The sequence below is a fragment of the Thamnophis elegans genome, chromosome 14 (genome assembly GCF_009769535.1).
Source record: "Thamnophis elegans isolate rThaEle1 chromosome 14, rThaEle1.pri, whole genome shotgun sequence".
NCBI lineage: Eukaryota > Metazoa > Chordata > Lepidosauria > Squamata > Colubridae > Thamnophis > Thamnophis elegans.
Window position 1 is genome coordinate 30,005,293 of NC_045554.1, and position 13,653 is coordinate 30,018,945.

At 42.4% G+C, this 13,653-nt stretch overlaps 1 protein-coding gene across 1 annotated transcript in view; it reads right to left on the reverse strand.

Moving 5' to 3' along the window:
* Positions 1 to 13,653, reverse strand: part of PLCG2 (phospholipase C gamma 2) — a 96,493-nt gene that overhangs the window by 62,812 nt on the left and 20,028 nt on the right.

Sequence of the window (13,653 nt, forward strand, 5' to 3'; positions counted from 1 at the left end):
TTGCTGAGGTCATATTTTCTGCAATTGAGATGTTATATTCAGAGTTCTGCAGATTAAGCATTGGACGTTTCACTGAAAGTCAAAAGTATATCAGATTTTAAGAAGGACAGGGAAATGCTGGTAAGGTTCACAATATCTTCATTCCATCAATGCTTCTCTCTCCTCTCTCTCCCTCCCTCCTCCTTCTTTCCTTCCTTCCCATCTAGGAAATAAAAGCAAAAAAAAAAAGATCTACAATTTAGATATGATGAAGAATTTAGAGGTTTTATGCATACTTCATGGAAAGGACTGCTGGAAGGTGTATTTGTTGTTCTGCCACTTTTTTTCTTTTTCTCCTTTGATTTTCAACGTTAAGCTTCCTCCCCAGGGATGGCTTCTAATCAGGCAGGTGCACAAGGGGAGATAAATTGGTAAAAATAGGCAGTCAGATGATGGTGGAAGAGCACTTGTGACTTTCTACCGTCATGCCATCCAATTATGCAAATGTTCACCTCTGTTTCCATATAGGTGAAAGTTAACTGATTTTAGTTTTTCACTTGGGGTGTAGGAGAGAAAATGAAGGGTCAATCACAAGTCCCGGTGACAATTTCTCCAAAGGGGCAAGAGCAAAGTAAGATTTACCAAAATGGAAGGAGTTGGAGACATTGTGGCAATTAATGCAGGTTAAAGGAGGAGTTGAGTATGTCTAGTTTAATGAAAAGAAGTAGTAGGGAAGACATGATAGCAGTGTTCCAATATCTCAGGGGTTGCCACAAAGAAGAGGGAGTCAAACTATTCTCCAAAGCACTGGAGGGCAGAACAAGAAGCAAGTGTTCTGACCTAGACTACCCAAGAGCATGAAGCAGACTCCTTGTCCCAACAAAAAACCCTTTTATTAATTTCCTGTGAATTCTGCTCATTCACATCCAGCAAAGCCTTTCAAGGGAGGATTTACAGTCACAGACCTTATCTGGCTTGGAGAGCTGCCAGGCCAATATCTGCAGAACTTGGCAAGGAGTCTTAGAGAGTCATGAACCAATTAAGCGAACTAATTGTCTCCTGCAAATTCCACTCCCCTTTCGCTCCTCTTTTATTTCCTCTGGGAAGGGCCATTCATCATCCACATGTGGCCTTACTTCCAAGTCGACCCCTATTCTTTAGCTGTTCCCTTTGTCTGGCAACTCTGTGCATGTGCACACAGGGAACAGGCTCCAGCTGTTCATCTGCCTCACTGATGTCTGACTCCGAAGGCAGCTGATAACTGGCATACAACTCTGGCCCCATCTCTGCCTCTGACACAGAGCCCTCAGACTCCAGGACTGGCCCATGTTCCTCCCCAACCTCCTCACTGTCCGAATCTGCTGCCAGCTCCACTGGCGGGCCACAACAGCAATGGATGGAAACTAATCAAGGAGAGAAGCAACCCAGAACTGCAAAAATTGCAGACTACAGGAACATTTGCACTACTCAAGTGACCCCGAGGACACAGAAAAAAACCCACAGAAAAAGTGCTTCAACGACCCTCTAAAAGGATGCAGATTTCTTGCTGTCTGCAAGGAATAAAAATCCTTCCATTCCCCACTATCCCTTCAAAGCTGAAGAAGCTTCTTGGATGAGAATCGAAACCTCTTCAAAAGAGAAAAATAACAAGGACGTCCAGTTGCCTCCTGAAAAAGCACCTTTGGGACAATCATGACCTACCTGGATGACTGAGAATCTCTACAGACTTTAAACCTAGAACTAAGGAGAAATTTCCTGACCGCGAGAACAATAAACCAGTGGATTAACAACTTGCCTTATGACGTTGTAGGAACAGCAAGTACTGAGTTATGTTTGAGGGCTCCTGCAGGGCTGCCGTGTGGGGGAAAAAGAGGAAATGGACGTTTTGCATTATGTCAGCTTAGAGCAAATAACGTTCACTTTTGCAGAGGGACGGACTATATTTAAACTTTAAACCATCTGAAGAGCACCCAGTAAAATACGCAGCTGGAGCAACAGCTGTTTGCATGGCTTATTTCCAAAGAGATGGAGCAAAAAACAAAACAAAAACCAAGATGGGTGGGGAACAAACAAACACACACACACACACACACACGGGTCAGGAAGTTAGCTTTAAGCAATGAATGACACTGCAGACAAGAACAACTGAAAGAAAGAAAAAATGGCAGCCTGGATTATATGAACAGGGAAAGCTGTGATTCTCTTTGAAATGGCTTTTCGTTCAGGATGTATTTTTAAGGCTGTTTTTTTGGAGGGGGGTGCATAAAACGCAGCGTCCGGGGGATACAGACTCTCGCAATTTGGCGGCCTTTCTAGCCGATCGAACCCGAAGTTACAACTCTTAACAGAGCAAGAGATAAAATGACATTTGCAGTGTTGCTGCTTCTCACCAAAGAGGAAGTGTCCATGAATCTAATGGAGGTTAGGTTTGCTCTGTCGCGAATCACCCATGAAGGCAGAAGTGACAGTTCAGTGATAGTGCAGGAAAAGGAAATCCACTTTCTCCCTCTCGGGAGCACAGCAAGTGGAGGGAGGATGTGAAATTGCACATGGCTAGGGTTTTAGTGTGAACTTTTCCTTGGGGAAAGACAAGGAGCACCGAAGGTTGCCTTTATGCTAAAAGGCCTGGCGTGGACTTCACAACAAGTCAACTCATCCGAATAACAGAGCTGGAAGGGACCTTGGAGGTTTTCTAGTCCAACCCCCTGATCAAACAGGAAGCCGTATCACCAGTGATGGCTAACCATTTTTGTGCCAAGTGCCCAAAGAGCATGCACCAACGCAAGCAAGTCCCAAATGCAATGCAAGTCCCCCCCCCACGCATGCACCCTGCACCACAGCGCATACGTGCCTATCCCAGTGCATGTGCGCACATCCCCACGCACGCGCCCTGCCCAGGGGTGGATTCCGGTTGCCAGTTCGCTCAGCAACACGCCATAGGAGAGAACCAGTTTGGGGGCATGGCAGGCCGAGTTACTACCTACTCGGCCAAACCGGTCAGAACCGGTGGGACCCCACTTCTGGCCCCGCCCGCCCTACCCATTTTGGGCTTTCAGGTTGGTGCAGGAGGCCTTCCAGGCCCAAAACAGAGCACGGGGGGGATGCACACACACACCCAAAATGCAATGCTAGTGACCCCCGCACATGCTCCCCCATGCATCCCCCACATGCGCCCCTCCCCTCCCATGTCTGTGCGGCAGAGACCTGAAAACCAGCTGGCCGGCAAAGGCATGTGCAGATCCACAGTGGAGCTGGGCTGGGGCAACAGCTGGTGTGCCCGCAGAGAGGGCTTTGCATGCCACCTGTGGCATGCGTGCCATAGGTTTGCCATCATGTTATAGGGTCTCAATTCGGGCACTTGGCAAGTGGCATGCATTTAAAATGGTTGCAGCATCCCAGGGTCATATAGTGGCCATTTAAGTCCTTCCCAGCTAGTTTCTAACAACCAAAGTCACATTAATACTGCATCCAGTTTTGGTTGCCACGATGTAAAAAAGATGTGAAAACTCTAGAAAGAGTGCAGAGAAGAGCAACAAAGATGATATGGGGAAGAGACTAAAACATATGAAGAATGGTTGCAGGAACTGAGTATGTCTAGTTTAATAGAAAGAAGAACTAGGGGAGACATGATAGCAGTGTTCCAGTATCTCAGGGGTTACCACAAAGAAGAGGGAGTCAAACTATTCTCCAAAGCACCTGAGGGCAGAACAAGAAGCAATGGATGGAAACTAATTAAGGAGAGAAGCAACTTAGAACTGAGGAGAAATTTCCTAACAGTTAGAAGAATTAAACAGTGGAACAACTTGCCTCCAGAAGTCGTGAATGCCCCAACACTAGAAGTCTTTAAGAAGATATTGGATAGCCATTTGTCTGAAATGGTATAGGGTTTCCTGCCTAGGCAGGGGGTTGGACTAGAAGACCTCCAAGGTCCCTTCCAACTCTGCTATTGTATTTTTTTTATTTACAAGATTATAAGCAAGGTACACACCATCTTCCAATGAGAGGGAAGATGACAAGAATAGCCACATTTCCTTCCTTACTAGAGGATGATGAACCACTTTCTCTCAGCCACCGGGAGATCAGTAAGACTTGGAACACTTTGAATATTCCAGTGTTAAATCATTTGATTGTTTGGTAAAGAGTCCACGATGAGAATCGTGTGATGGGATATATGAAGCTTGAGGGATTGCTTTTTTTTGCATGCAATTTTTGCACGGAACACAGCAGCCTGGAGCAGTGTTTCTCAACCTTAGCAACTTGAAGATGTCTGGACTTCAACTCCCAGAATTCTGGGAGTTGAAGTCTGGACATCTTCAAGTTGCCAAGGTTGAGAAACACTGGCCTAGAGTAAGGTAAATAATCCAAGTTAACTACTGTTTCTCCAATATGGCTAAAGGTCTGTAGAGATTCTGAATCATCCAGGTCATGGTTGTCACAAAGGTGCTTTTTCAGGAGGCAACTGGACTTTTTTGTTGAAGAAGCTTCTTGAATGAGAAGCAAAACGTCTTCAAAAAAAAAAACCCAAGGAAGTCCAGTTGCCTCCTTAAAAAGCACCTTTGGGATTTCTCCAATATAAGGACTACTCCATTTTAAAGACTACTCAAGGAAAGCTTTCCCAATCTCACAAGCTCCCCCCCCCCCGCCTTTGTTAGTATAATAATGAATAAAAAGGTTCTTCTCATTCCTGCTTCCACATCCTGACTCTTGAGTTATCTCAGCAGGCTTTAACTGGTTGTGAACTGTCCACATGTTGTCCTATAGTAAAGATAAAGGTTCCCCTCGCATATATGTGCTAGTCGTTCCTGATTCTAGGGGCTGGTGCTCATCTCCATTTCCAGCACCAGCGCTGTCCGAAAACGTCTCTGTGGTCATGTGGCCGGCATGATGAAATGCTGAAGATGCATGGAATGCTGTAACCTTCCCACCAAAGGTGGTTCCTATTTTTTTCTACTTGCATTTTTACATGCTTTTGAACTGCTAGGTTGGCAGAAGCTGGGACAAGTAGCGGGAGCTCACTCTGTTAAGTGGCACTAGGGATTCGAACCGCCAAACTGCCGACCTTTCTGATCGACAAGCTCAGCATCTTAGTCACTGAGCCACCGTGTCCCTTTTGCTTTCCTATGCCAGGCACCTAAGAGCTGTGGCTTCGATGAGCATGTAATTTTGGCTTCCTTTGCTCGCCTTTGATCTTCCCTTTCATGTTTAAAGAAAGGCTCTCTTCTTTCCTCCAGACCCAGCAATATCTGGATCTGGACAGGACCTCTTGCTCCCAGGGTTGCTACTTTTGGTATTTTGCCATGCCATCTTCTTCTTCCTATTGTGTTGTCAAAAAGGGAATAGCTTTGGAGGCCCTGAGATTTATAGAAACTACTGGAGGACTTCCATTTCTCATCTTTACTCACTGGTGATACAAATGTTTACTCAGTAGAACTACGGTGGTCTGTGACTTTGGTGGTGAGAGTAAAGTCATTCCTTGCATTGACAAATCCCTACATAGTTAATGTTGGGTATATATTAGTATCTATTATGTAAAAGGTCACGGTGGCTCAGTGGCTAAGACGTTGAGCTTGTCGATCAGAAAGATTGGCAGTTTGTTGGTTCGAATCCCTAGCACCGCGTAACCAAGTGAGCTCCCGTTACTTGTCCCAGCTTCTGCCAACTTAGCAGTTCGAAAGCACATAAAAAATAGCAATAGCAATTGCAATAGCGGTTAGACTTATATACCGCTTCATAGGGCTTTCAGCCTCTCTAAGCGGTTTACAGAGTCAGCATATTGCCCGCAACAACAATCCGGGTCCTCATTTTACCCACCTCGGAAGGATGGAAGGCTGAGTCAACCCTGAGCCAGTGAGATTTGAACAGCCGAACTGCAGAACTGCAGTCAGCTGAAGTAGCCTGCAGTGCTGCATTTAACCACTGTGCCACCTCGGCTCTTAAAATGCAAGTAGAAAAATAGGGACCACCTTTGGTGGGAAGGTAACAGCGTTCCATGAGCCTTTGGCGTTTAGTCATGCTGGCCACATGACCACAGAGACATCTTCGGACAGCGCTGGCTCTTCAGCTTTGAAATGGAGATGAGCACCGCCCCCTATAGCCAGAAACAACTAGCACACATGTGTGGGGAAACTATTACCTTATTAGTGGCATAATCACAGACATTGAGAAAAGACCGATGGAGAAGAATATCTGTAGCTCAGGGATGAGCTATAGAGTCCTTAGTGCTCTCTGAGTGTGGTGGCTTTCTTGTAGACATTTCATTATCCAGCTAAGTAACATTCTCAGTGATGGTGAGGGACTAATATCAGCCAATCAAGCAGAAACCAAAACCCTAATCAAGGAACTACCAAGGAGAAAACCACACTCCCACCAACACTGATAGGGCAACCTATTATATATAAACAGAGAAAAAACCCCACTCCCTACTACCGTAGCACTGATGATGTTATCTAGTTGGATAATGAAACATCTGATATCAAACAACCAAGCTCAGAGAGCACCAAGGATCCTTACCAGGAAAGCAGTAAAGGGAGTTCCCACATGCTCAGATACCTGCCTTCAGAGGTGTGCAAAAGATGAGTTTCTTGTGCAAAACCTGGTGCATAACTAACAAGTTTTCAAAGGAACGTCCTACCTTCCTTATCTCAATTTTCATCTGTCTCACATTTTCAGTGTTAGGTACTACAAATTAGCCATGACACTGCAGGACCATAAGACTGCCTAATAATTCTGCATTTCAGAATTGCATTTCAAAGGGCTCTGTTATATCAGCTCCAGTAATAACCAGACCCTAGATTCATCAAAAATGCTTACATAGGAGCGGGGAAAATGAAACTGTAAAAATACCCTGTTTCCCTGAAAATAAGCCCTCCCCGAAAATTTTGCAACACAACAGCAGCCATGAGGTGCTCACCGCCTCCTGCACCTCAAAAGTAATAAGATCTCTCCGAAAATAAGGCCAAACGTTTATTTTGAGGGGGTCAAAAGAAACTAAGACCCTGTCTTATTTTCGGAGAAACACGGTAGAAGTTAGACTCAGAAATTCTAAGGAAATTTATAAGCAGCTTAGATGTAAAATCTTGCATCTTAAGACAAAGAGGAAAGGGAATAATATACAAGTTTATTCAGTAAGCCGTAATGTTTTCGACATGCTGAAAAGCAGTATAATGTATTCTTAACTCTCCTTAGAGGAAACCAAGTAACTTCTTTTAAAACCAAAGAATAAATTCACCATCACCATTTTCTTTTATGTTGCAAAATTCAGGATTATAGGCACGAGTCCTGCGGTATGTTCAGAACGGATCACCCACAAAAGATATTTGTCTTAAACAGTTTTATGAACTACTAGCTGATAACTCAGCGTTGCCTGGGTATTTATTTATGGGGGGGGGGATGTCCGGAGGAAATGTAATTTTTAATGTTGGATTTTCCCCCTTAGCAGAGGGAACTCCCTTGTGGAGTACTGTGAAGCCATTACCTTAGCAACTCCACTGCACAGTGCAGTAGAAGCCATTAAGGCAGTATAGTAGAAGCCATTTTAAGGCACAACAGGCTGCATCTTAACACAACACACACAACGAGGGTATTAGGGGTATCTTACACCCACAGTATTTGTTTCCAGAGTGTAAATCATCTGTGTACCAAGTTTGGTGGAAATTGCTCAAGGCATTTCAGAGTTATGCTGGAACACATACACACACACACACACACACAGAGCCATATATATATATATATATATATATATATATATATATATATATATATATATATATATATATATATATATATATATATATATATATATAATATATATTATATATATATACATATATATATATATATATATATATATATATATATATATATATAATATATATATATATTATATATATATATATGTGTGTGTGTGTGTGTGTGTGTGTGTGTGTGTGTGTGTGTTACATTTTGGATTGGATAAAAAAGACAAGCTAAAATTTGCAGTGAACCAGTTAACAGTCTGCTTTGAAGGGGGAAAAGGGGGGCCATGGTCCAACTCTATATTTGTGGCAGGAAGGCAAAAACCACAAACTGGAATGGTAGATGTTTTGCACATTTTCCAAAATGCTAGGGCTTGGGACATCGGCTCTGAAAGAGATCAAACATCTAGAAGTAATCCAGGCTGCAATGCTATGCCCTGTTCCTTGGGAATAAGAATCAATTAGTTCAATTGGTTTTAAGTAGTTTATTTCAATCAAAGGTCAGATAATGCAGAAAAATCAGGTTACCAAAAAAAAAATCAAAACAACATCAACCAGCAGTAAAGCAATAGTACAAACTGAACCCGTTTTGTTCTAATAAATTATAACATAAATTATAACTCAAAGAGCTTTCAGGTAATGATGTTTCTCAAAGTTGCCAACTCTTAAGATTTGGACTTGTGAACATTCAGAATTGGCTGGAGAATTCTGGGAGTTGAAGTCCACACATCCTAAAGTTATCAACTGAAGAATAATAAAATAGAAGGAATTTTCCATTAAATGGAATGCCCGTTATATAAATGTAAACAGGATTTTTTATCTATTTAAATTTAATTATTTTACACACCCTGCCAAAAAAAGCGTGTACAGTCAAGGCTCTGGTTTTCCCAGTTGCAATGGATGGCTGTGAAAGTTGGATCATAAGAAAGGCTGAGCACCAAAGAATGGAGGCCTTTGAACTCTGGTGCTGGAGAAGACTCCTGTGAGTCCCTTGGACTGCAAGGCGATCCAACCAGTCAGTCCTAGAAGAGATCAGCCCTGACTGCTCTTAAGAAGGCCAGATCCTGAAGAGGAAACTCAAAGACTTTGCCCACCTAAGGAGAAGGAAGGACTCCCTGGAGAAGAGCCTCATGCTGGGAAAGATTGAGGGCAAAAGAAGAAGGGGATGACAGAGAATGAGGTGGCTGGACAGAGTCACTAAAGCAGTAGGCATGAGCTTAATTTGACTCCAGAGGATGGTAGAGGACAGGAAGGCCTGGAGGAACGTTGTCCATGGGTCGCGATGGGGCGGACACAACGTCACAACTAACAACATCATTTTACATAGCTGCAAAACAAGAACAGAATTTTACATGTTTTATATGTTACACGTCCCTGCTGTGTTATAAAGCTCTCTTTTTCTACTGACACCTATCCAAAGGTGTGTTGAATTTTTATTAGACCTCCATGTGATTTTTTTTCCTAGCAGGCGGTTTCATTCTGATTTGTACAGTGTACAATTTGTAACAAGCTGCTTTCACTATGAAAACTGCAAAGTTTTCAACCACAATGCTTACTGTAATTAGTTTCAGCTTTTATCCTAATGATTTGAAGTTACCTAATTGTAAGCCAACAATTTCGAATACCTTTACACTGATAAATATCGTGGGATAAAAATGTAAAACCCATGTAGTTTCCCACAAGCATTCTACAAAAACTCACAACAAAAGCAAAAAATACATTTCCAAATCAGCAATAAAAATGTTACACACACAAACACATTTATTTATATATACGTACATACATACACACACACACACACACACACACAAATAGATATGCATACATAGATACATACATACATACATACATACACCATGTTTCTCCAAAAATAAGACAGGGTCTTATTTTATTTCGACCCCCGAAATAAGCGATTAGCCTTATTTTCAAGGAGGTCTTATTATTTTGAGGTGCAAGAGGCTGCCAGCATGGCCACCTTATGGCTGCTGCTGTGTTGCAATATTTTCGGGGAGGGCTTATTTTAGTGCATGCGCTCAAACACCCGATTGTGTTTATTATCCAGGGAGGTCTTATTTTTGGGGAAACAGGGTATATATGCACATACACACAACCACACACACACAGAGAGAGACAAGCTTCAAGACTGCAATTTTTAAAGAATGAATGTAAGCCCATTTGCAAAGGGAATTTCGTTCCTACTAATACATTAGCACTTCTTAAAAAGTTATTTTAAACTGCAGTCATGCATGAAACCAAGATAATTCTACCTTCCTGCATGCTGATGAAAAAAAATCTGGTTCAGTTTGAAATCCACTCTTTGAGATCCACTTAAATTCCACTTGATTCCTCTTGAATCAAAAAGAAATCAATTCATTTAGAAATGGTAACATTGGTAGAGGTAGTCCTCAGGTTATGACTGCCGTCAAGACAAGAATTGCCATCGCTAAGCGAGTCTTGAAAGTGCAAAGTCCTGGGGACCACATTGCTTAGCGACATTAATCCCAGCAGTCTCGGTTACTGTCATAACCCCAAGATGCACTGGTTATGAAATGAGAAATGGAAGTTAAGGAGTTAAGGAGCACAAGAGGGCTTTGTTAACCAGTTAAGGAGCACAAGGGGGCTTCGTAAGGACAGAAGAGGCCCTGTGCAGGTTGCATATGGTTTAGGATAACCCGAGGAAGGACAGTGCAAGTACAGGAAGGCCATGGGGTGTTGGGCATAATGCCACGCAAACATGGACAGGCTAGTAAGTGGCACAAACACAGAAGAATGAGAGGTACCTACCAGATCCCCTTGTGAACTTTCCTGCAGGCTTCCCCACTGACTTTCCTTGTTGGAGGCCAGCAAGGAAATTCACAATGGTGATCCTATAACCACGGCTCTCTGTGATGCCATAATCATGAGCCTGACACCTGCGTGCCCAGTTTATATATTGCAATGGCCAAAACCTCAAGGATCAGTCATATGTTCCTTTTTCAGCATCGCTGTAATTCTGAATAGCCATAGCAACAGCACTTAGACTTATATACCGCTTTACAGTGTTTTTACAGGCCTGTCTAAGCGGTTTTACAGAGTCAGCTTATTGCCCCCAACAATCTGGGTCCTCATTTTATCCACCTTGGAAGGATGGAAGGCTGAGTCAACCTTGAGCCAGTGAGGATCGAACTCTTGGCAGTGGGCAGAGTTAACCTGCAATACTGCCTTCTAACCACTGCACGTCATGGATGGATGGATGGATGGATGGATGGGAGAGAGGGAGGAATAGCAATAGCACTTGGACTTATATACCGCTTTACAGTGCTTTTACAGCCCTCTCTAAGCAGTTTACAGAGTCAGCCTACTGCCCCCCAACAATCTGGGTCCTCATTTTACCCACCCTGGAAGGATGGAAGGCTTAGTCAACCTTGATCCTGGTGAGATTCGAACTGCCAAATTGCAGGCAGCCGTCACCATGGCTCAAGAATGGTCACTGAATGGATATAAGCCAAGGACTACCTATAAAACTTAATTCTTTAGCTACCCTTTTAAAACACGCACTATTAAAGGAGAATATTTGTAGCTCAGGGTTGACATGAGGAGTCCTTGGTGCTCTCTGAGCTTGGTTGTTTTCTTGCCGACATTTCATTGCAAACTAGGTAGTATCATCAGGGTTCCCAGTGTTACCGATAATGTTACCTAGTTTGGGTAATGAAAAGTCTGCAAGAAACAATCAAACTCAGAGCCCATCAAGGACCACTCATAAAAACACACTGGATATAACTTCTAGTGTCCAATTAACATGATTTTAAGCTATTGTGACAGGTTAAATATTGAATGGGGTGGAAGGGTGGAATAATGGATGCTATAATGAAATGATGGAATAATGGATATATGGATGGATGGATGGATAAGCAAACGAGCAACATATAAATATCATCTGATTTCGAAGCATTTGTACAGACATGATGAATATCTTATCAATGTGACTATATTCTGATCTTATTTTGAGATATTAACAACTGTGCTAGTAATTGTGAAAAGAGAAGTTCCTTCCAGTTTATGTAGTAGATGGACCAAGCCATGCATGCTAAATTATGTTTTACATGTACAGCCACTGATTAATAATTATTCTCACCAATTAAAGGAAGCTTTAACATCACAGGCTCTTCTTTATGGAGATTAACTATGGGCTGCATCAAATGCCAAAACAATAAAATGACAACTTTATTTGGTACACCACACTACTACATATGTTTAGCAAATGCACAATTGCTTTTGTTAAGACTAGTATAGCCTCAAAACATGGCAAATGTATCTTAGGAACAAGCGAAACAATGAGACAGTTCCATTCAGATGCCGCAAGTAAACGATATTATACTATAACTATACTATAGTTTATATTCCTCATTTACAGTGCACCGTTTGACTAAGTAAATTACAATCAGCCAGGATATGTAATTTTGGAGACACTTAATGCTTTCGCAAACCCTAAATAAGCTTATCCTGTTTCCCCAAAAATAAGACCTCCCTGGATAATAAGCCCAATCGGGCTTTTGAGCCCATGCGCTAAAATAAGCCCTCTTGGAAAATATTGCAACACAGCAGCAGCCATGAAGTGACCAAGCTTACTGCCTCCTGCACCTCAAAAATAATAAGACCTCCCGGAAAATAAGGCCAAGTGCTTATTTTGGGGGTCAAAAGAAAATAAGATCCCATCTTATTTTCAGGGAAATACGGTACTTAACCATGATATGATGCAATAGCTGAACTGAACCAGTGCATTAAGCCATTTTTTTTTCCATTACACATGGATTATCTCATTAGCAAGCTGTATTTCAGTCTATTATTTATTAGTGTTGCACAATGTTTTTCAATTTGATTCAGAAGAGGTGCTCTGGAATTTAGAGAAGCATGAACACAGAATTTCTTTGGCTGTCATTAAAGCCACAAATGCACAGCAGTGTCAATTCTGGAAACAGATGTACATTAAAATACCTAATCACATCTAAACTGTAAACTAAAGTAAACTGTAATCTCGGGGAAAATTCATTTTCCTGCTACCTACAGCCATAAGGTAAAGGTTCCTCTTGCACACATGTGCCAGTCGTTACCGACTCTAAGCAGCAGTGCTCATCTCCATTTCAAAGCCAAAGAACCAGTGCTGTCCGAAGACGTCTCCGTGGTCATGTGGCCAGCATGACTAAATGCTGAAGGCTCACAGAACGCTGTTAACTTCCCACCAAAGTGGTCCCTATTTTTCTACTTGCATTTTTACATGCTTTCAAACTGCTAGGTTGGCAGAAGGTGGGACAAATAACGGGAGCTCACTCCGTTACCTAGAGATTCGAACCGCCAAACTGCCAACCTTTCTGATCGATAAGCTCAGCGTCTGAGCCACTGTATACCTGCAGCCATACCTCTATGCTAAAGGACAGGTAGTTTAGGAGCATGAGGCTGGTGACTATGGTACAGATAGTCCTTGACTTACAACTATTTGTTTAGGGACTCTTCGACGTTACAACAACACTGAAAAGAAGTGACTTACAACTTCATCCTTGTGCTTATAACTATTGCAGCATCTCCACAGTTACGGGATCAAAATTTAGGCGCTTGGCAACTAGTGTGTATTTTAAATATACTTACAGATTGCAAATGCATGCCAGTTGTATTTGCACCATCCTGATGCCATATGATCATTATTTGTGGCTTCCCCAGCCAGCTTCTAACAAGTAAAGTCAAGGGGAGAATCCAAATTTGCTTACTGACTGCACGATCCATTTATCAACTGTGGCAAAAAAGGTCGTAAAATTGGGCATGGCTCACTTAACAATTGCCTTGCTTAACTACAGAGATTCCAGTCTCCATTGCAGTCATAAGTCAAGGACTACCTGTAGCAACATCTATTGTCTTCCTCTCATCCTTTCCAAGAATGCTTGCAAGTAATCTATAGGCGATGACCAGG